The following is a 20,950-nucleotide window of genomic DNA, read 5'->3' as shown; positions in this document are numbered from 1 at the left end:
TCACCACCTTGGTCACCCCTTCCTGAGCCATCTTTCTGACTGGACCTGACTCTTGGCTTGTGGTTCTTGACCTGTGAGCCTACTTTAGCAAGAACCCCCTGCCCTTCATATCTAATCAAGTTCCTCATCCCCTACACTATCGATACACAATCAGATTCTCTTCCTCTCCTCCTTGGTATCTAATCAAGTTTCTTTCAGTAATTTTCCATCCACTGATTCCCTCACTTTAACCATTGTAATCCCCAGCTGCCCTTGTTTTCTGACCTGAGTTCAGTTTTACACTGAAGTCTCTCTACTTTATGCGGTAGTTCAAATAAAATCTGTCTTGACATTTTTAACAGTTTCTGGTGTGATTTCTCTTTGACAAGTCCTAAAAAATATTAGACAACCTTTCACTCAATAATTTCATCTCTGAGAGTTTGTCTTAAAGAAATAAGTCAGAGTCCAGTAAAAAGATTTATTAATGAATTTGATGGTAGTCAGTAAAATAGTAAAGGAATAGAAACAGATAGTCAATTTAAAATATCCAGCATTAGGGGAATGAGTGAGCAAACCAAGATGCAGTAATTCAGTGGTATATACCGTAGCCACAGGTTATAAAGCAACATGAAAAAAATTAATTGTATTACTGAAGTGCTTTGCATAAATTTATAAACACTGTAGTTTTAAAGTATTTTTAAATATAAATGTGGTTTTCTCTAAAGTCAATGACAATTTTTAAAATTGGGGTTATTAAATATGAAAATAAATGTAAGAGATATAATAATCATATGCAATGTGTAGATCTTGTTCGGGATCTGGTTTGAACAAAATAAATGTAAAAAGATATTTTGGGAATAATGGAATTTTTAATATGGACTATGGACTGGCCTTCGTATTACGTAAATATATATTACACTTTACATTATAGGAGAATATGGTCCTTAATTTTTAGGAATATAAAATGAGCTAAGCAGAGAAAAGATTAAAAAAATGTATAGGGCTTCCCTGGTGGTGCAGTGGTTGAGAATCTGCCTGCTAATGCAGGGGACACGGGTTCGAGCCCTGGTCTGGGAGGATCCCACATGCCGCGGAGCAACTAGGCCCGTGAGCCACAACTACTGAGCCTGCGCGTCTGGAGCCTGTGCTCTGCAACAAGAGAGGCCGTGATAGTGAGAGGCCCGCGCACCGCGATGAAGAGTGGCCCCCGCTTGCCACAACTAGAGAAAGCCCTCACACAGAAACGAAGACCCAACACAGCAAAAATAAATAAATAAATTAATGAACTCCTACCCCCAACATCTTCTTTTAAAAAAAAAAAAATGTATAAAGCCTAACTCCAATTCCCCATAGCCTGGCTGCTAATTCCTTTCTGTAGCTAGCATCATATTTACCAATATATTTTAAACCAAGGCATGAAAAATAAATAAACAAAAATAAAATGAGCAAAGGATGAAATATTACAATGGCTGAGATTTTCTTTAAAATTCTTCTGCAAAGAAAAGAAATTAGATGAACAGATACGGAAATCTGTTTATAATTTTATATCTAGGTGTTCAAGTTATCTATTGCTTTTTAACAAACCATCTAGAAACAAGGTCTTAAAGTAATAACAATCATTATTTTACTCACAAATTTGGTGGTCGCCTTGAATCCAGGGCCCATCCTGCAGTTGTAGTCAGATGGTGGCTCTACCTGGGTCGTTCTTCATACAAAAGGATGGGGGCTGGAAGAGCTGGACTCTTCCTCTCCTTCCCTCACCCTTTCTCTTTCTCTCTCCCAAGTGGTTTCTATCCTTGGTGACCTCAGAGAAAACAGACTTCTTACATGGTAGCTGAGGCTCTCAGAACAAGGTCCCAAAAGAAACCAGCAGGAGTGTTGTGTTCTTTTTTTACCATATAGAAGTTACACAGCATCACTTCACTTCTACTGTAGCCAATTGGTCCACTCAGGTCAAGTGGAAGGATCATAGACTCCAGCTTTTGATGGTAGAGTGGCAAAGTCATATTGTAAGAGTAGCATGTGAGATAGACGATACTGTCCCAGCCATCTTTTAAAAATAATATCTGCCACACTAGGTGATGGATATTGGAGATTTGTCATCATATTGTCTTTTATATATTTTGAAATAGTTATTTTTTGAATTGAGGAAAAAACTAAAAGGAAATGCATCCAAGTGTGCACAGAAAGCCTCTTAAATAATTTTTCATCCTCTTAAATTGCCTATAATGTTATATTAATTCTATAACTTAATACAAAAATATAATTTAAAAGAAATATTATCTTAATCCCTTCCCAATAGCCAAAAGTAGTCAGGATGTTCTACTATTCTAAAATTAAGTCATAATAAACATTATTAATGAAAGCTACTGCCATTTCTTATTTCTTTTACATTTTTTTAAAAACTATTGTTAGGCTGGAGCAGAGAGAGGTTAGGATTTATATCCCAGCTTGGATAATTTGCAGATTGTATGTAAACCAGGCATCCAGGGACAATGGATGAGTTAATATGTGAATCATCTATAAAATAGTGTGCAAAATGTGGTGGATGTGCTTCAGTACATCTCATGCGGGGAGAAGATCCATAGATTTTATCAAATTCTGGGATCAAAAATTTAAGGATCACGATCGTTATTCTTGTTAAAAAAGTGTAACTTTTTTCTAGCTCTGTGGATTCACTGAAAACATACATCACATTTCTACCTCTCTAATCAGTTATCTTCCCTTCATCATCCCCTACTTTGTTCACACCTACCTGCATAAATTATACTCTCCAACTTCTCCCCAAAGCCATAAGATTAGAGGTGGACATAAGCTCTGGCCATCCTTTTAATAATATCCAATGAATATTCACAGGTCTGTGACTCTATACCTTTAAATCTGAGTATTTGAGGAAGAATATTTCTGGATGCTACAACCCTCTACCCAATGATACATTAGACTATATTTTGTTAACAGTTGGTGCTACTAAAAAAAAAATCACCAGATTGGCATTTTACCATCTTCTCTATGTTTTTTTCCAGGAGAATTTGGGTCATATTCTAAATCAGCTTTTTTTTAGGCTTGGATACTCTGTTCAAATTATTGGCTCTATATCTTACTAGGTTGTCTAGGCAGCATTTTTGTTGTTTTGCAAGAGAAAACTTCAGCAATTGATTTTAGTTGTTTTCTCTTATTTTGGAAAAAAAAATCTCATGAGGAATGAAAAAATGAAACCAATGAGAAAACATGCAAACATGCGATTTTTAATGAGTGTTCTAAGAAACCCAGCAAGATGTTTCCCAGTCACTTTGAGTACCTCCCTGAGCAAGTCCATTCACTTCTGCACTCCAACAACTAATTACTAATTCTTTGGAGGTTCCAAAGGAGAGGTTATTGATGCATGACACACACAAAGAATTCAAACACAAAGAAAGTGTGCTGGTCCACAATCTCTTATTTGCAATTTCAAAATCCAACAACTCTGAAAATTGAAAATTTTTTCCATAACTCATTTGGTGCTGAAACATGATCTGACTGGGATTCATTTGATAATAAAACTTGACTACGTTTAGTCATTTTTCATTCCTCTTAGCCATAAGTTTTACTGTAGAACTGTTAATAGATTGGATAACTGTTCATAGATTGGATAACCTAGCCCTCCTCTGAGAGTGTTATATAACACAGAGTACCTGTCTGAAACAGAAGATTCTGAATACAAAATCCATCTAAGTCCTTGGGCTTTCTATAAAATTGTAGATCTAAGCTAACATTTATTTAATATATTAGTCTAAATAATTTCAAACATTAAAGCAGTCCAAAGACATTTTAACAATATAATAAAGACAGAAAAACATATCAATTAACTTCATAGAGGGAATGCTTTAATGAAATAACACTCTAATGAGATTAAATGTCTTTATTAAGATCTAAAAAATCTGATAAAGAAGAGTAATAATCATAGCTAACATTTACTGAGCCCTGATAAAGTGCTAGGTGCTCTATTAAGCAATTTACATACATTATCTCATTAATTCCTCTATACAACCAAATAAATTAGGTATTTTTTATTATACTTTATAAATAAGGAAACTGAGGTACAAAACAGTTCAATAACATTCCAGGATACATTTACAAGAGGTTGAGATAGACTCTTGAGTCTAGTTAATGACTGTGGAGCCTGTATAGCAAACCCACTCGTTCTGGAATGATGGGAAACTGACCCTACGATGTATTATACAATCGTGTTGAGCAGTTTGGTACTCCCAAAAATAAACAGGCATGCTAAAACTAATGAGTAAAAGTGTAAAAACGAGTGTTCCACTTTACTGCACCACAAACAACCATAAAACGTAGTGGCTTAAAACAGTTATTACCTCTAATAATTTTGTGGCTTGACTTAGCTTAGCTGGGGGGTTCTTGTTTGGGATTTTTCCCATGATTACAGCTCAGTAGTGGCTGGAGCTAGAATCAGCTGAAGTTCATCTGGGATACATGTCCAAGGTGGTCCACTCACATGGTTAGCAGCCGATACTGGCTATTAGCTAGGGCTGTAACTGGAGCACCTGTACCACACCTCTCCGTGTGGCTTGGATTTTTCACAGGATGGTTATTAGTTCTGAAAGGAAGCATTCCAAGAATAAGCATTCTAAGAAACCCAGGAAGAAATTGTAAGACCTCATAACATAGCTTCATAAGTCCCAGAATAGTTTTCTGCCACATTCTGTTGGGCAGACAGGTCACTGAGTCCAGCCCATATTCAAGAAGAGAGTAATCCGACCCCACCTCCTGATATGACGAGCAGCATATGCACCGAAAAGAAAGTAATGGATGGGGGACATTTCTGGATACTCTTTGCCATAGTTCACCTTCTGATCACCACAATTTACATTTTTCTTTTTTTTTTTTGCGGTACGCGGGCCTCTCACTGTTGTGGCCTCTCCCGTTGCAGAGCACAGGCTCCAGACGCGCAGGTTCAGTGGCCATGGCTCACGGGCCCAGCCGCTCCATGGCATGTGGGATCTTCCCGGACCGGGGCACGAACCCGTGTCTCCTGCACCAGCAGGCGGACTCCCAACCACTGCGCCGCCAGGGAAGCCCTCACAATTTACATTTTTCTTATGTGCAGAATGGACTCACCACCACTCCCAAGATCCCCTAGAGTCTTATTTTACTATGGCATCAGCTCAAAGTCCAGGATCTCCTCATTTAACTTACATTCAGATACAGATTATATAGTTTCCTGGGTACAGGCATATCTCATTTTATTGCATTTTGCTTTACTGAGCTTCACAGATATTGTATTTTTTACCAATTGAAGGTTTGTGTCAACCCAGAATCAAGCAAGTCTATTGGTGTCATTTTTCTAGCAGCATTTGCTCACTTCATGTCTCTGTGTCACATTTTGGTAATTCTTGCAATATTTCAAACTTTTTCATTATTATTATATTTGTTAAGGTGATGTACAATCAGTGACTTTTGATGTTACAATTGTTATTGTTTTGGCATTTTTTAGCAATAAAGTATTTTTAATTAAGGTATGTACATTGTTTTTTTTTTTAGACATAATGCTATTGCTTAAACATAACTTTTAAACATAACTTTTATATCCACTAGGAAACCAAAAAATCATGTGACCTGCTTTATTGCACTATTTGCTTAGCTGTGGCCGTCTGTAACTGAACCTGCAGTATCTCTGAGTTGTGCCTACAAAGGTCTTCAAGTATGGTTCCCCTCAGTCTGGAGACCTGTGAACTAAAGAGACAAGTTATCTCCCCCTCCCCCCAACACAGCACAAACCCTACATGTAGTGGTGATACAGGAATAGGAAAATCAAAATAAATATTCTCACGAGAAACAACCGGATGGGTGTGAATGAACTAGTCAGGAGGCACAGTGCAGTCCCTAGACCGAAGCGGTTCTGAAACTGTGGCAGGCAGGTGTCACTAGTTCCTTGTCTGGGGCCAGCCTTCTCTGTGGCAGTGGTTCTCCATGACTTTTGTTTCTAGCCTCTGGACTCTCTGCTCTTCATTGTGAGCCAATCTTCCTTTTCTATAAGAAATGATCCATGTTTAATGGCTGAGTAGTTTTCTCAAAATGTATCCTGCCTGAATCGGCTGGGGACTCTTGAGGCCCTTTTCACCTTGAACTACTCCTGTCCTTTCAATCCAAGCAGACGGTGCTTCTAAAAATGCGTCTTAAAAACTTAACATGCTCCCCACTACTCTTATTAGGGTTCACTCCTTTATACAAAGGCCACAACTAAAGCTCTTTGGGAAGCACCTACTTCTCTACCTTGGCCTGAGAGTCAGGTCACTGTGGGAAAATGTCCTTGAGATTCTTAGAAGCTCCTGTCCACCTCACTGGGTCTGCAAGGCACACCCTCAAGTCTTTCTGACGACTCAGCGATGGGGATTACAGCTGCACCCTTAACTATGTTTTTACCTTGACACCAGTGTTACTATTAATGTCCTCGATTTGGTCTTTACCCAGAGGCCCTTTCTTATCTTGAGAAAACTTGATTCCCCGGGAAACTGTCCCCAAACTTAAGAGCACCCCTTTTTAGTTTAATTCTCTCTATCCTTTACTTTTAGCATATGTAGCTGCAAGAAACAGGAGGGACTTTCAACATCCTACATGGAATCTCCTTGGCCAAATCCATTAGCTCATTTCCACCTGCCACATTTCTGGAGGCAACATTATTGCCAAACTTTCTGAGACTACATAGCAAGAGTCCTTACTTCTCCAGCTTCCAATAATCATTTCCTAACTGTCCCTCAGATTTCGCTGTGTCCTCAAGGGCCTTCCAGTATTTGCTTGCTGCCTGGTCCCAAGGCCAATGCCGCAAGTTTTAGGTCTTTATTACAGCAGAAACCCAGTTCCAGCTAACTGTTGTTGTATGTATCTATTACCGTGCAACAAATCAACCTAAACTTAGAGGCTTAAGACAAAAAATTATTATTACCTCTCATAGCCCTGTGGCTTGTCAGGGCCCAGCTATCTTGTTCTTACTCAGGGTCACTCACATGGCTGCAGTCAGATGGCATCTGGTGTTGGAGTCGTCGTGTGGACTGAACCCCTAAACTAGCTCACTTATAAATGATGCTGACTGGGAGCTGGGAGCTCAGCTAGAACTGTGACCCTGGGCACCTGCACAGAACCTCTCCACATAACCTGGGCCTCTCACAGCACGATAGCTGAGCTCTAAGAGGCGATAGCCAGGGAGCAATGCTTTCAAGACATCCACGTGGAGGCTGGGAAGCTACTTGCGATTTAGCCTCTGCGACACCAGAACATCCTTGCCACCTCATTCTATTGGTGAAGCCGTTCGTCACTGCCAGCTCAGATTCAAGGGAGGAAAATGAGATTCTACCTCTTGATGTGAGAAGCAGCATGCAACGTGGTACAGGAGGATTTGGTGGTGGCTGTCTCTAGACTCTCTACCGTAATAAAAAACAAGGTGTTTATATAGTCTCAAAATCTCCTTCCAGTGGAGAACCTGTCAGACACTACCTTAACGAAATGATCAATGTTAATATCACTATGAAGGATTCAGCATTACTCCGTGTTCCAACCCAAAAAGCATAAACTGTGTCTAATCTCGAGGTAAGGTCAAACAAACCTCAACAGAGAAAATGTACTCTTCAAAGTGTCAAATCATAAAACACAAAAACGGCTAAGGGCTTGCTTCAGATTATTGACTAAGAGGGGATGACATCTAGCAGAGCACATTCCTGGGCAGATCCTGGGCAGGGGACTTCTTTTCCTTGTTCCTTATTGCTATAAAGTAAATTATTAGGAAAATAGGCAAAATTTGAATAAGGTCTTAACTCAAGATGGATGCATTAAATCAATACTAATTTCCTTCTTTTGATGACCACAGTGAGGCTATTTAAGGTTGAGGAAATACACAGTGAAATATTTAGCAGTAAAGAGTCTTTGTGTGTACAACTTACTCTCAAATGGTTCAGAAAATAACAATACTAATAATAGAAAGATAAAGCAAATGTGGTAGAATATAAATATTCGGGGAGTTTTTCGTACTATTCTTGTAAACGTTACGTGCTTATTGCAAACAACAAAGCTATACATAAAACAAACAAACACAAGCAGATCAAACATACCAGAGAATTCAGAAATGGAACCAAAGAATGAAGACAACTGATACATAGGGAAAGATGTGATCGAACACAATTTCCTGAAACAGCAAGCACACAGTCATGCAAAGTCCAAACTAAACAACCTTCTGAGGAAAATTTTTGCAGCACAAAAGCCAGAGAGCTCATATTCTTAATTTACAAAAGAAATCACAACCAAGCCGCAGAAGAAGAGCAGCCCTAAAGAAAATTGAGCAAAATGCATAAGCAGGTGCTTCACAAGACAGCACATACATGTAGCCAGAATAGGTAAAGCAATGCTTTAGGATTCCTGCTTACATTCCACGAGCTGAACACATGACTTTCTCCATCCTTTCCCAGACCCCTACGAAAATTACAGGGGAGGATTTTTCATGACATCTGTAAAGACAAAGAGAGCATGAAATGAGACAACAAAAGACCAAAGAGGTCACAAACCTTTAGAATCAAAAGGCAGGCAAGAAAGTGGCAACTGAGTTAGACCAGAGACGTCTAAAAATTCAGTGCCTGTGGGAAGCAGCAGGTGGAAGTGGGGCAGCTAGGAAGAGTCAAGCCTATTTGCTTTGCTCTGGAAAGACCCAGGAGTCGAGGCGCCAGCTGCTAGGAAAAGTGCAAATGCAGGGCAGACATGAAACGCAGACCATTCTGTTTGCCAAGCGCTCCAAGCACTCCTGAAAAGTGTGAAATAAGGAGGCCAAAAGGCCTGTCCTCATGAAGCTAATCTTCTAATGCTTCTAATAGGGAGTTTATATTCTAATTTATATATATATATAATTATTATAATATATAATTATTTATATAATTAAATATAATATATATTAAATATATAATAATAATATTATATATATATATATATATATATATATATATATATAAAATGTCACAAGGGCTGTGGAAAAAGGTCAGAACACAGGTAGGTAGTCGTGATCTGGGGAGTGTGTCTTAACGTATGGGGATCTGGAAAGCCCTTGCTGAAAAGGTGCCCTTTGAGCAGAAACTGAAGGAGCTGAGGGACCAGTCGTGCAGGGACCTGGTGGAAGACGGCACAGCAAACGTAAGTGTCCTGAATTGGGACTGTGCCGGGCTTGTGGGAGCTAGTTTGGGGAGGGGGCTTAAGGACAGGCATTAGGAGGTAACCAGGAAATAACTAGGACACCATTGCAAGGTTTTTGGAATAAGACAAGGAGACTTTCAAGTGTTTGGAGCTGAAATCTGGAGAATTAAATGAAAGTCGTCTTAAAAGAGCAGTTTGACTTCCAGAAACTGTTCCTCTTCCAACACAGCTAGGAAAGAACCTCCCTCCAGCTACAGGGGCCGACGAGAGGTTTACATTCTTGAAAAGTTTGAACTACAGAGCATTTAGTCTCAGAGGCACAACAGAGAGAGCGACGCCCCTACTTGAGAACGGGGGAGTCCCGGAAGCCCGCGTACCAGCACTTTCTGCTCACCAGACACTTCTGCTTACTACGTCCTCTGCTCCAAACCCTGCTCCCCCAGAAGGGCAGACTCCCAGCAGCACATGGAGGATTTCTGTTTGGGAAAACTGGCCCGCCTACGCATAGCACAGGGAGATCAGCTCGGTGCTTTGTGACCACCTAGAGGGGTGCGATAGGGAGGGTGGGGGGGGGGGGAGACGCAGGAGGGAAGAGATATGGGAGCATGTGTGTGTGTGTAGCTGATTCGCTTTGTTATGGGGCGGAAGCTAACACACCATTGTGGAGCAGTTATACTCCAATAAAGATGTAAAAAACAAACAAACAAACAAAAAACTGGCCCGCCTAAAAAAAAGGGGCTCTCTAGGCTGACGTTTGGCAATCCCACGGTGATATGCTAGGTTCCTCTCCGGTCCTCCCACAGTAAACCCAGCGGCTGACAGACCCCACCCACCTCCTAGAGTATCCAGTCAGTACTCACAAATGTGATCAGCCTGTTACAAGACATTTGTGGAAAGCCTCCAACGCAAAGGAGAGACTAAAATAAGTAAACCAGAGGAGCTCAAAGGAAGCAGAGACAACACATAATACTATGAAAAACAAAAACCTTTAAAAAAAATCTTATAATTAATATTTGCAGAGGGAAAAAAACAATGATTGCAACTAAGAAAAAAGAAAAAGCTGCTACCAAAAAGGAATATCCAGAGGTAGGGTGACCGCCACCCTGGTTTGTCCTGGACTGCCTCCGTCTTAGCACAGAGTGTCCCCCATCCCAGGAAACTCACAGTCCCAGGTAAACCAGGAGAGTTGGTGACCCCACTAGAAAAGGAGAAAGCTCTGTAAAATTATTTTAAAATAATTTTATTTTAAAATTTAAAATCTGTAAAAATTGACGGCAGCAATATGGGGTGAGACTAGAAAACTCCAAAATCCCACAGGCTCACTGAATCATGCCGTGTGCCCTGCTTCCTCTCCTCCTTCCCTAGTCTTTCCTACTGTGACATCAAAAAACCAGCAAAGAGATGCTGCAGAAATTTATTCAATAGAAGGTAAGGTCCTGACCTCAGGTGGTGAAAGTAGGGAAAGAAAGGAAGGAACCAGCTAAGAGGTAGAATCCAAGGGGCTTAGAATCCAAGGGCTTTGGAATTTCAGAGGGAGGAAAACACCTCAGACACCGTCTGGTTCAACATTCTCTTCTTACAACCTGGTGCCTGACTCATAGTAATAGTTGAGTACAATATCTGCTGAATAAATTAATGAATAAATGAGGAATGAGACCCAGAGATGCGCTGACACCACTAATTATTGGCTTACCTGGCATAGGAATGTAAACCTCCTGACCCCTGAGCCAGCGCCCTCTCCGTTATGCCACACCTGGTCTCATAAAGCACCACGAATGACTAAAGCATGAATCTGAGCCTTATTTTAGTGCTGCGGCTTGATTCACCTCATTTTCATCCACAGTCTCATCTATTATACGGCACATAAGAATTAATACATTTTTAAAAAGAGATACGACTGCAGAAATAAAAAGCCAGAGGGTTAGAAAATAAAGTTGAGGACATGAAGCAGGAATAGAACAAAGAGACAAAGATAAAAAAAATAGAAGAGAACAATATTTTTTACAATGTAGACTCTGTCTGATAGGATTATTAATCTGAATAATAGGAATTCTTGAAAGAAAATGGAGGGGAGGAAATTATCAAAGAACTAATCAAGAACATTTTCTAGGAAGAAGGACTGAAGGGGCTCACTGAGGGCCCAAAACAATGTTTGGAAGAAAAGAATGGCACCGAGGGACATGGTCAAGAGTGTTCAGAAGACATGGTCCCTAAAGCCGAGAAAGGGAAAGGGATGGGCAGAGAGAACAGATCAGATTCCAAGGGTTTGTATGGAATCAGGAATAAGAATGGCACGTTTGACTGCTCAACAGCAAGGCTAGAAGCTTTAAGTCAAGGAGATCGTGCCTCTAAGCTTCCAAGAGAAAATGACGTCAACGTGGACTTCTACGCCAGCGCGCCAGGATAAACGCGCAAGGGTGTTTTCTGCACTATTGTTTGGAAAAGCAAAAATTCAGAAACGGCCTAAATGTCTATTATGAGCAATGAACTCAATTATAACAAATAACATCTCATGAAATAAGTATAATAATTATACAACTAAAATATCATTGTAACCTTTTATAATATTCTGATCCTTGAAAACAATTTTCTCGACACATTTTACTGAAGAATGAAATTAATTATATGTACTGGCATGGAAAAAACTCCATGATATATTATTAGGTTTAAAAAAGTAAGTTTCAAAATAACAACGTGTGTATGAGATTTTTTATTAAAGAATATATAGATAATTGAGAAATTAATATATAGATATAGATATACAAGTATGGATAAAATAACCGGGAAGAGAGAAGAGTTTCCATGTTATCATTGACTGCCTTTGGAGAATAGTACTTAGAAATTTAGCCTATACTTTTTGCTTTGTACAGTTTTATAGTAGTTGGGTTTTTTCCTTACAGTGTGCAAATTATTTTAAAAATACTATGTATATTTTTCATTTCTTTGTGATGACAGCGCCATCTAGTGGTCTATGTTAACTTTTAAAATATTTTAACTTTAAAATTATGTGATATTGAATAATATATTAATATTAAAATAAAAACAAATAACTACAGCAAGGGAAAAGCTTACTTTAAATAAGGCATTTTAAAGGAACAAACCCTCTATTATGCTAAGTGAAGTAAGTCAGACAGAGAAAGATAAATACCCTATGATTTCACTTATATGTGGAATCTGGAAAACAAACAAACAATGAAACAGAAACAGACTCATAGATACAGAGAATTAACTGGTGGTTGCCAGAGGGGGTGGGTGGGGACAGATGAAACAGGTGAATGGTAATTAAGAGTTAAAAACCTCCAGTTATATAATAAATAAGTCACAGGGATGTAATGTATACATAAGGAAATATAGTCAATAATATCGTAACAACTTTGTATGGTGACGGATGATAACTGGACTTTTTGTGGTGATTATGTTATAAAGTATAAAAATATTGAATTACGACGTTGTACACTTGAAACGAATATAATACTGTATGTTAATTGTAACTATTCTTAAAAAATGATAAGGAGTGGTCAGCCTTGAGTTGATAATTGGTTTGAGTCGATAACTGACCTTGAGTTGATAATTGTTGAAGTTGGATAGTGGGTAAATTGGAATCTGTTTGTGTACATGTTTTAATTTCTCAATTATCAAGAATTTAAAATAATTAAAAAAAAAATAAAAGAACAAACCCTCACAACTTTATCTAAAAAAATTATATCTTAGAATAATCTCCAAGATATATGAAATGGAAAAAATCGAAGTACAGAAAAATATATGTAGTAGTCTATCATTTGTATTAAAAGTAAAGCAGAGTATTTTTGCATATTTGATTGTATATGCATAAAATATCTCTGAAATCACAGCCCCCCCAGTGAAGTTGGTTGTCTTTAGTGAAGATAAGTAAACGGCTAAAAAATAGGGATGAGAGGAAGACCTTGTGTATGTTCCCTTTTGAACCTTTAGAATTTTAAAGCTTAATATAAAATGCTAATTAAAAACAAAGTCCTACCTAAGGAAAATTTGCCCTTGCTCTGTGTAACTTTCAGAGTAATGATGTTATAAACACATCCCTAATATTTATATATCTTATCTGCACCACATGTTAAAGTAGGATTTTCCTTGAAATGAAACTCAGAGGTTCACAGAACCAAATAATCTCTTTAGGGTCCAAGTCCAGAAGACAACTTAAACACTCTGAGAAAAACCAAACTACTGGAAATTCTCTACTCTGAAAAAAATGTCATAGTTTGCTCGCCTTCCTATATCCTCACCATAGTTTAGGAGGTCCAAGGTTTCCAGGTCCCTAATCAGCAGCTGGAAGTATCTCATCTCCAGAGAGGGTTCACTATTAAAGGGAGCAATTGGCAAACCCCCGAAGAGAAAACTCTGGTCGTCGAGACCACAGGGTATCATCAAGGACAATGGTCTTGGACCAAACTGATTTCCCAGAGTTAATTTAGAGTCATCAGCAGAAGACCATAGGGACTTCCTTGGCAGTCCAGTGGTTAAGACTCTGTGCTTCCACCGTAGCGGGTATGATTTCAGTCCCTGGTCGGGGAACTAAGATTCCCGCATGCTGCGCAGTGTGGCCAAAAAAATTTTTTTAATAAAAATAAATAAATAAATAAAACAAATAATGATTAAAAAAAAAAAAGAACATAATGGCTGTCAGCAAGTCCTTGACAGCGTCCTCATAATGATCTGATTAAATAGAGAAGCTTAAGTGGATGGCAATGTGGGTATAAGGATTAATAGTTAGTTGAACAACATAACCAAAGAATGTTGGGCGTCCCTGGTGGCGCAGTGGTTGAGAGTCCGCCTGCCGATACAGGGGATACGGGTTCGTGCCCCGGTCCGGGAAGATCCTACATGCCGCGGAGCAGCTGGGCCCGTGAGCCATGGCTGCTGAACCTGCGCGTCTGGAGCCTGTGCTCCGCAACAGGAGAGGCCACAACAGTGAGAGGCCCGCATACCGCAAAAATTGATTAATAAATTTAAATCATTTTGCAGATTTCAAGTGCTATCTTCAGCCCATGCTTTTCAAGAGTGTTACCAGCAACTAGACAGAGAAAACAATATGATTATCAATTTTGTGAAAGACACAAAGCTGTAGTATACATTTTACGACAGAAATAGATGGCCCTGACGTTGTGTGAGAACTAATAAAATGGAAATTAAGAGAAAGAGATGTAAAGACTTACACCTATTTTCAAAGAAATTGTCTTCACTAGTGGTTGTCGAGTTAATTGTTCAGCCTACATTATCCTTAAAGAAGCCTATAGAAGTTGACCTGTGCTCCCGCACTCACTCCTATAAACCACCTGCTGAACCCCCAGCGAGCGTCAGCTGAGGGCCGTCTCTGCTTGCTGAGAGCTGGATGTATAATGGTATTTGCAGAAGGGTGTGATAGAAAAAGTAAATAACTGAATTGCATTCGTACTGTTTCCTGTTTCCTTCTTGATTCTTCAGAAGGGCTTTTGTTTTCCCTTTAGGGGTGCAGATTCTCCTTGGACAAATATTAATTAAAACTCCAACTAGGAGATTACTAAACTTTGGTTAATGAAGGGGCACAAGGACACGTCTGTGTTTTCATGGACTAGTCGAGTTCAGTGAAATGTTTATTAACAGACGTGGCCCGGCCCGTCCTGACCCCAAGACACTGAAGCCTCTGTCTGAACCAGACTCATGGGTTTCTTCCTAGCCTTTCTCAGGGACAGGAATACTTCTGGTAAGTTTTTATAAACTCCACATACTTTTTAATCTCAAAATGAAACTCTTTTTTATTAGTCTATATTAACCAGTAGTATATTTCATCGCCGTGACTTTGAAATTCCACGTATTGTTCTTGCCTGGGGATTTTTTTTAAAGTAAAAGAAATATGGCTTAAAAGGTGGAGGAGAAATCGCCACTTTGTAGAACAGCCTCTCTGAATATTGTTCTTCTCCTTTGCTATGATTGGTTTCTTTGTGCGAGTTTTTCTTTTTTTCCAAATTAGAAGATATGTATTTTCATTTAATTCCAAGGTGGAATTAAGCAAGTTGAATGATTTCACAAGACCTCGCTCTGTTCCCATACTTTCCTTGTGTTGAAATATAGTGCTACATTTTGGTAAAAGCAAGAAATAATTTCAAGAGAAATATTTCTGAGGAACAGAGTTAAATAATGATTTATTTGTTTTTAATTTAGAATAAAGAAGATAAATAATAACATTTCTTTCTGTGACCAACGTAATTTTGTTCTAGATATTCAACCAGCAACCTGAGATAAAATGTTATGGGATATGCCTCAAAATTCAGGTTGGATCAAACTGATGTCATTGCCTGTTGTGCCGTGTAATAAGGTACAGAAAAGCCACCCAGGCTCACAGAACAACTGTCTGTTGAGACAGCAGCAATTACATTATCAACAATTAAAAACAAAATTTCCCTGAGCTGCAATATTTATAATCAACCTATACAAACACAGGCAAAATGCTGATTTTCATATCTACAGGCCCAACCTAGAGCCATTTAACTAAGATTTAGCAGCAAAGACTATTATGAAAATTTTCAAACATACGGGAAAAATGAAATAATTATACCATGAACACCCAAATACCTACCATGCAGATTCTATCATTAACATTTTCCTGAGACTTCCCCAGAGGTCCAGTGATTAAGACTCAGTGCTTCCAATGCAGGGGGCATGGGTTCGACCCCTGGTCGGGGAACTAAGATACCACAGCCGGGCAGTGTGGGAAAATAGAAAACAAATTTAAAAATAATAAAAATAAAATTAAAACATTTTCCTATATCAGCTTCTTCACATACTATCCAATATCCATTTATCCATCTATCAATTTGTCTTATTTACTTTTATGATGCATTTTAAAGTTGCAGATCTCAGTTTAAAGTGTACCCCTAAATACTTCGGGATACATATCACTAACTAGAGCTCAATACTCGTTTATTCCTTGAGGTAAAATTCACGTGCAGGGAAATGCGCATATCTTTAGTATACCATTTGATATATACATCTGTGTAATCCAAGCCCCTGTCAGGGTACAGAGCGTCACCATCACTCCAGATCTAGCAAGGCTCTTCATACCCCTGCTCAGTCAGTCCCTTTCCCCGCCCCAGAGGCAAACACTATTCTCCTCCTTCATACAGTATACATGCATGATTCTTTTTACATTCATTCATGCTTTTGAGTGTATCAGTAAGTCATTCCTTTTTTTTTTCCTATGAGTAGTATTACGATAGTATTCCATTGTCCGAATGTCCCACGGTTTGTTTATCTGTTCTTCTGTTGACGGACACCCGAGTTTTATCCAGTTTGGGGCTATTATGAAGAAACCTGCTATAGACATTTACATGTATCTTTCACTGGACTTATGTTTTCAGCCTCTTGTGTAAACACTTAGGAGTAGAATTGCTGGGTCATAATGTACTAATAATTTTAGTTTTATAAGACACCATCAGAGCCTCTCCAAAATGATTACGTCATTTCATCTCCCTCACTTCAATTATTCGACATCCCTGCTAATTTTGAGGTGGTCAGCCCTTTTAATTTTTGTTGTTCTGGTGTTTGGATAATGCTGTCTTACTGTGGTTTTATTTGCATTTACCTAATGACTAATGTTGCTAAGCATTTCCCCAGGGGTTTATTGGTCATTCATATATCTTCCTTTGTTGAATGTCTATTTATTTTTTTTATTTTTCTTATTTTTTGATTTTTTTTGTTTTCTTTTTTGTATTTTTTGTTTTTTTTTTTGAATGCCTATTTAAATACTTGGCTCATTTTTTAAAAAATTGTGTGGCTTTTCTTTTTATTATTGAGTTGGAGGAGTTCTTGTAAGTATGTATTGCAGCTGCAAGTCCTGTGTCAGATATATAATATGCAGTTCTTTTTATATTCTGAATCTTAACCCCTTATCAAACACATGATTTGTAAATATTTTCTACAGAAGTAGAAATATAATGTTGTACACATGAAACATATGATGTTATAAACTGATGTTACCTCAATAAAAATAAATCTAAAAAAAATTAAATGATAAGGCTTCTAGCGCAAAAAAGACAGAAGAGTATCTTTGCAACTTGGGAATAAAAAAAAGACTTTTAGATAGCACACGGAAATTAATAACCATACAAAAACATAGGTAATTAGACTTCATCAAATTTAAAACTAGTACTTGTCAAACTACATATTTAAGAAAATGAATGGGCGAGCCACAGACTGGGAGAACATAACTGCAAACAACAGAGGGGCCTGTTTTCATGGGGAGAGACGAACAAAATATGCAAGGGAGAAGAACTGTGGTGAAAAGAAAACAGGACAATGAACAGTGCTCAGAGCCTGGTTTAGCCTGAAGGTCAGGAAAGGCCTCAGTGCAGAGGTGGTGCTGGGACAGGAGCTAGACACAGGGAAAATGTAGGGAAGATGGCCAGGCCCGGACAGGAGGAGCTGTGTGGGGCTCAGCAGGCATGAGCTCGCTGCGACCAGAGATACAGACAAGATCAGCTCGAGGGAGCACAGGACGTGTCACAGGTGTGACCATCAGAGGGGAGGCGGGGCAGGTGATGCAGGGCCTCGCAGGGAAGGCCTGGGGATTAGGATTTTATTCCAAGGGAAGCCACTTGCGAGTTAAGCAGAAGAGTGGCGTGATGAGATTTACACTTATAAAGATTATTCTAGATGTTGAAGGACAGCAGGAGTGGAGGATGGTGGGGCGACATTCATTTACTGACCCATTTCCCTCCCCAAATCGAGAAGATAATGTCTGAAGTTAGTTGGTTTCTGGGGATCATCTAAGTAATAATGACAAATCAAGGTACCATGCTATAGTTACTAGTAAGCGACTGCAACTTAAGCTTAGATGCAATATGATATGATCTAAATACATATGATAAAAGGAGTAAGGTTTATTTTTATTATGTAAAAATGGATAGGATTTATCTACAGTCCGCTACTAAATTATAATTGCAGTTAATCCTACGACAGGGGACACGTGATTCCTTTATACACGGAGCAACCTGAGATGGACGAAAGCATCCAGAGATCAGACTGTAGGTACATGACCCAGGAAGAAATGCAGGTTGCACAACCATCTATGTTTCAGATGCTCCGACAAAGAATACTCAAGAGTGGGGAGAGGGCAAAGAGCTTCATCTTCTGAAGGCATCAGCTTTGCCTTCAGACTGTAAACGTTTGACTTTGAGACCCAGAAGATGGCCATGAAGACACCTTTCCTGGAATTGAGGGCATGGTGGTGGAGGGATCCTGGTTACGGGCTCTCTGCCCCAGCAGTCGAGAAGGACATAGTTAGGTTCCACGTTCAAGAGCCATAGATGTTACCGAGCCTGCATGCCCACAGCACAGAAGGCCAAACACTGGCAGTGGGAATCTGCAGCAAGGTAAAGGTTCATTGCAGGACACCAAGCAAGGGTGTGGGAGACAAGCCTCAGATCCACTCCCACTTGGTCTTGGAGTTGAAGGGGAAGAATGAAGAAGCTAGGATTAATCATCATCTTGTGACATTTCTTAGTCTAGCTCAGGAGTCAGAATGTCTCTGGTTTAGATTCTCTGGCCAAGTGGTCCACGGCTCAGGGTCTGTGAGCTCATCTTGCCCTGGAGAAACAGCCTGAGTCTGTAAGTTAACGATGATACCTACAACAGCAGTTTTATTACATTAACTATGTTATTGACGACATCAACTTTAGTCACCTGACTCTGGTTGACTAGCGGTCAGTTAGCACATGATTGAGGTCAGGGGGCACAAGAAAGGGCATAAAGTTTTGGACAGGGAGATTGAGCATACACTTGGTAAGGGAACTCGGTTTTAGGGGGACTTGGTTTCACAGATATCTAACAATACGTATTACCTACCACATCCTTGCCCTCAGCTTTCAAATTCTACTTAAAATCCAACAAAAACCTTGTGTTCGTTATGCCTAGGATAACAGCATCCAGTAGGCGGAGCTAGAAATAACTCACAGTACCTGATCTACATGTGTAGAAAATGCTAATGGATGCCTCCTTCTAGAAACAGCTACCTTAAAGTCAGTGGATATTCTGGGTGTGGGACAGCTGAAGGCTATGGGAGACTGTTTGCATAGGTGCGTGTCGGTTACCATGTACTGTAATGAAACGTTAGCGACCTTGGGTATTTCCTTATTTCTTGTTCCGACCTATAGCACTTGGTGACCGCTAGATGGCATCATTTCTTTTTCTTCTCTGTTATTTTGCTTCTACTTTTTCAGGAACAGTCCTCACTAAGATACTGGCAATAAAAATTATTTTTTGTTCTCTGAGCTGCTGTAACGCACAATTGTATGCTTAAGAAATATAAAAGAAAGTAGTGATGCTAGTTTAGGAAAGAAAGAAGGCTTCAGGGAGAAATCTGGACCTTAAGCTTGGCACTAAAGGAACTCCAGTTTTCAGTAGAGAAGAGAGGCAAAGTCAACCCAGAGAGAAAGGAATAAGGGTGGGTTTCGTTAGCTTGCTTCTTTAGTTGGTGGGTTGAGTGCCAGTATAGTACATTGATTAAGGGTGAAGATTCTGGAACAAGGCTGCCAGACTTGATAGTCTACCTCTGCCTACTTTTATGGTCTAAGATAAGTTGCTTTACTTGTCTTGGTACTTCAGTGCCCTCACTTATGAAATGGAGACAATAATAGGATCTACCTTATAGAGTTAGTATGAAGAGTCAAGGAGTTAAAAGCAGTGATGCTCCTAAAACAGTGCGTGGCCCCTTTTAATGCTAATTACATCTCACCTGTGTCCTACTCCTGCAGCTCTCTCCTCACATCACCTCACTTCACTGTCGTGGGCCAAGCATGGGTTGGAAAAGCATTTCCACACACGAGGCAGAAAGTAAGGAAGATAGAGCTTTATTAAAGAGAAGGGTCCCTACAAGAAGAGCGGCTGACTTCCTGGTAGCCAGGGAAAGTTGACAATGAGCATGGGTTGCTTGTCTGTTTTTATAGGGAACCTGCAAGTCATCTGCTGACTGGGCAAAGTAGGTATACTTTCAGTGTGCTGAGCGGGAGAAAAATGGGGCCGATACCCTTCCTTATGTGGGATAGGAAAGGGACAGGGCACGCTGCTTGGGAGGGCTCTGGGACATTGCCATGGTCACATTGTGACAGAGTGATAGGAGTCCTGTAAGTCTTTGTTCTGGCAGTATTGGCCCTTTGAGTTTATCTTGTTCTTTTTCCTTGGAACACACCACATTCACCACACAGATTAACATAATGCCAAGCTCAAAAGGCACGTGTTGAATGAATTACTCCTTTCTCTCTGGGTTGACTTTGCCTCTCTCCTCTACTGAAAACTGGGGTTCCTTTAGTGCCAAGCTTAAGGTCCAGATTTCTCCCTGAAGCCTTCTTTCTTTCCTAATTGTTAACACATTTATCTTTATTTGGGTTGAGTTTGATCCAGCTACTCTGAAGACTATGGTTTCTTCACTAAAAATTGCTTCAATTGTAGATTTATCACCTGGTTGGCAAACGCTGGGTAACTTCAGGCACAAGAACACTACTCTGAACCTGGGTGTGGTCAGTGAGATAGAAACCAACATTATTTTTTCCTTCACGATATGAAATATACTCTATCTTTACTCCCAGGGTTTTGTCCAAAAAACTCATAAAACATAAATTGACTCTGCCATTCAGACTCCCATGTTCTCCTCCAGTCTACACAGCAAAGTCTAAGTTCAATTACACCAATACTGATGTCAAATTTCAAAAAACGAGAGCACCCTCCATTTCTGCTAGTGCCAAGTGTATTGTTCCAGGTGCACAGAAGTATCTTTAAAAAGTCTTAGTAAATCTCA

This window comes from Stenella coeruleoalba, assembly GCF_951394435.1.
Source record: "Stenella coeruleoalba genome assembly, chromosome: 4".
Lineage (NCBI taxonomy): Eukaryota > Metazoa > Chordata > Mammalia > Artiodactyla > Delphinidae > Stenella > Stenella coeruleoalba.
The sequence above is the reverse complement of the archived record's forward strand: the minus strand, read 5'-3'. Positions refer to the sequence as shown.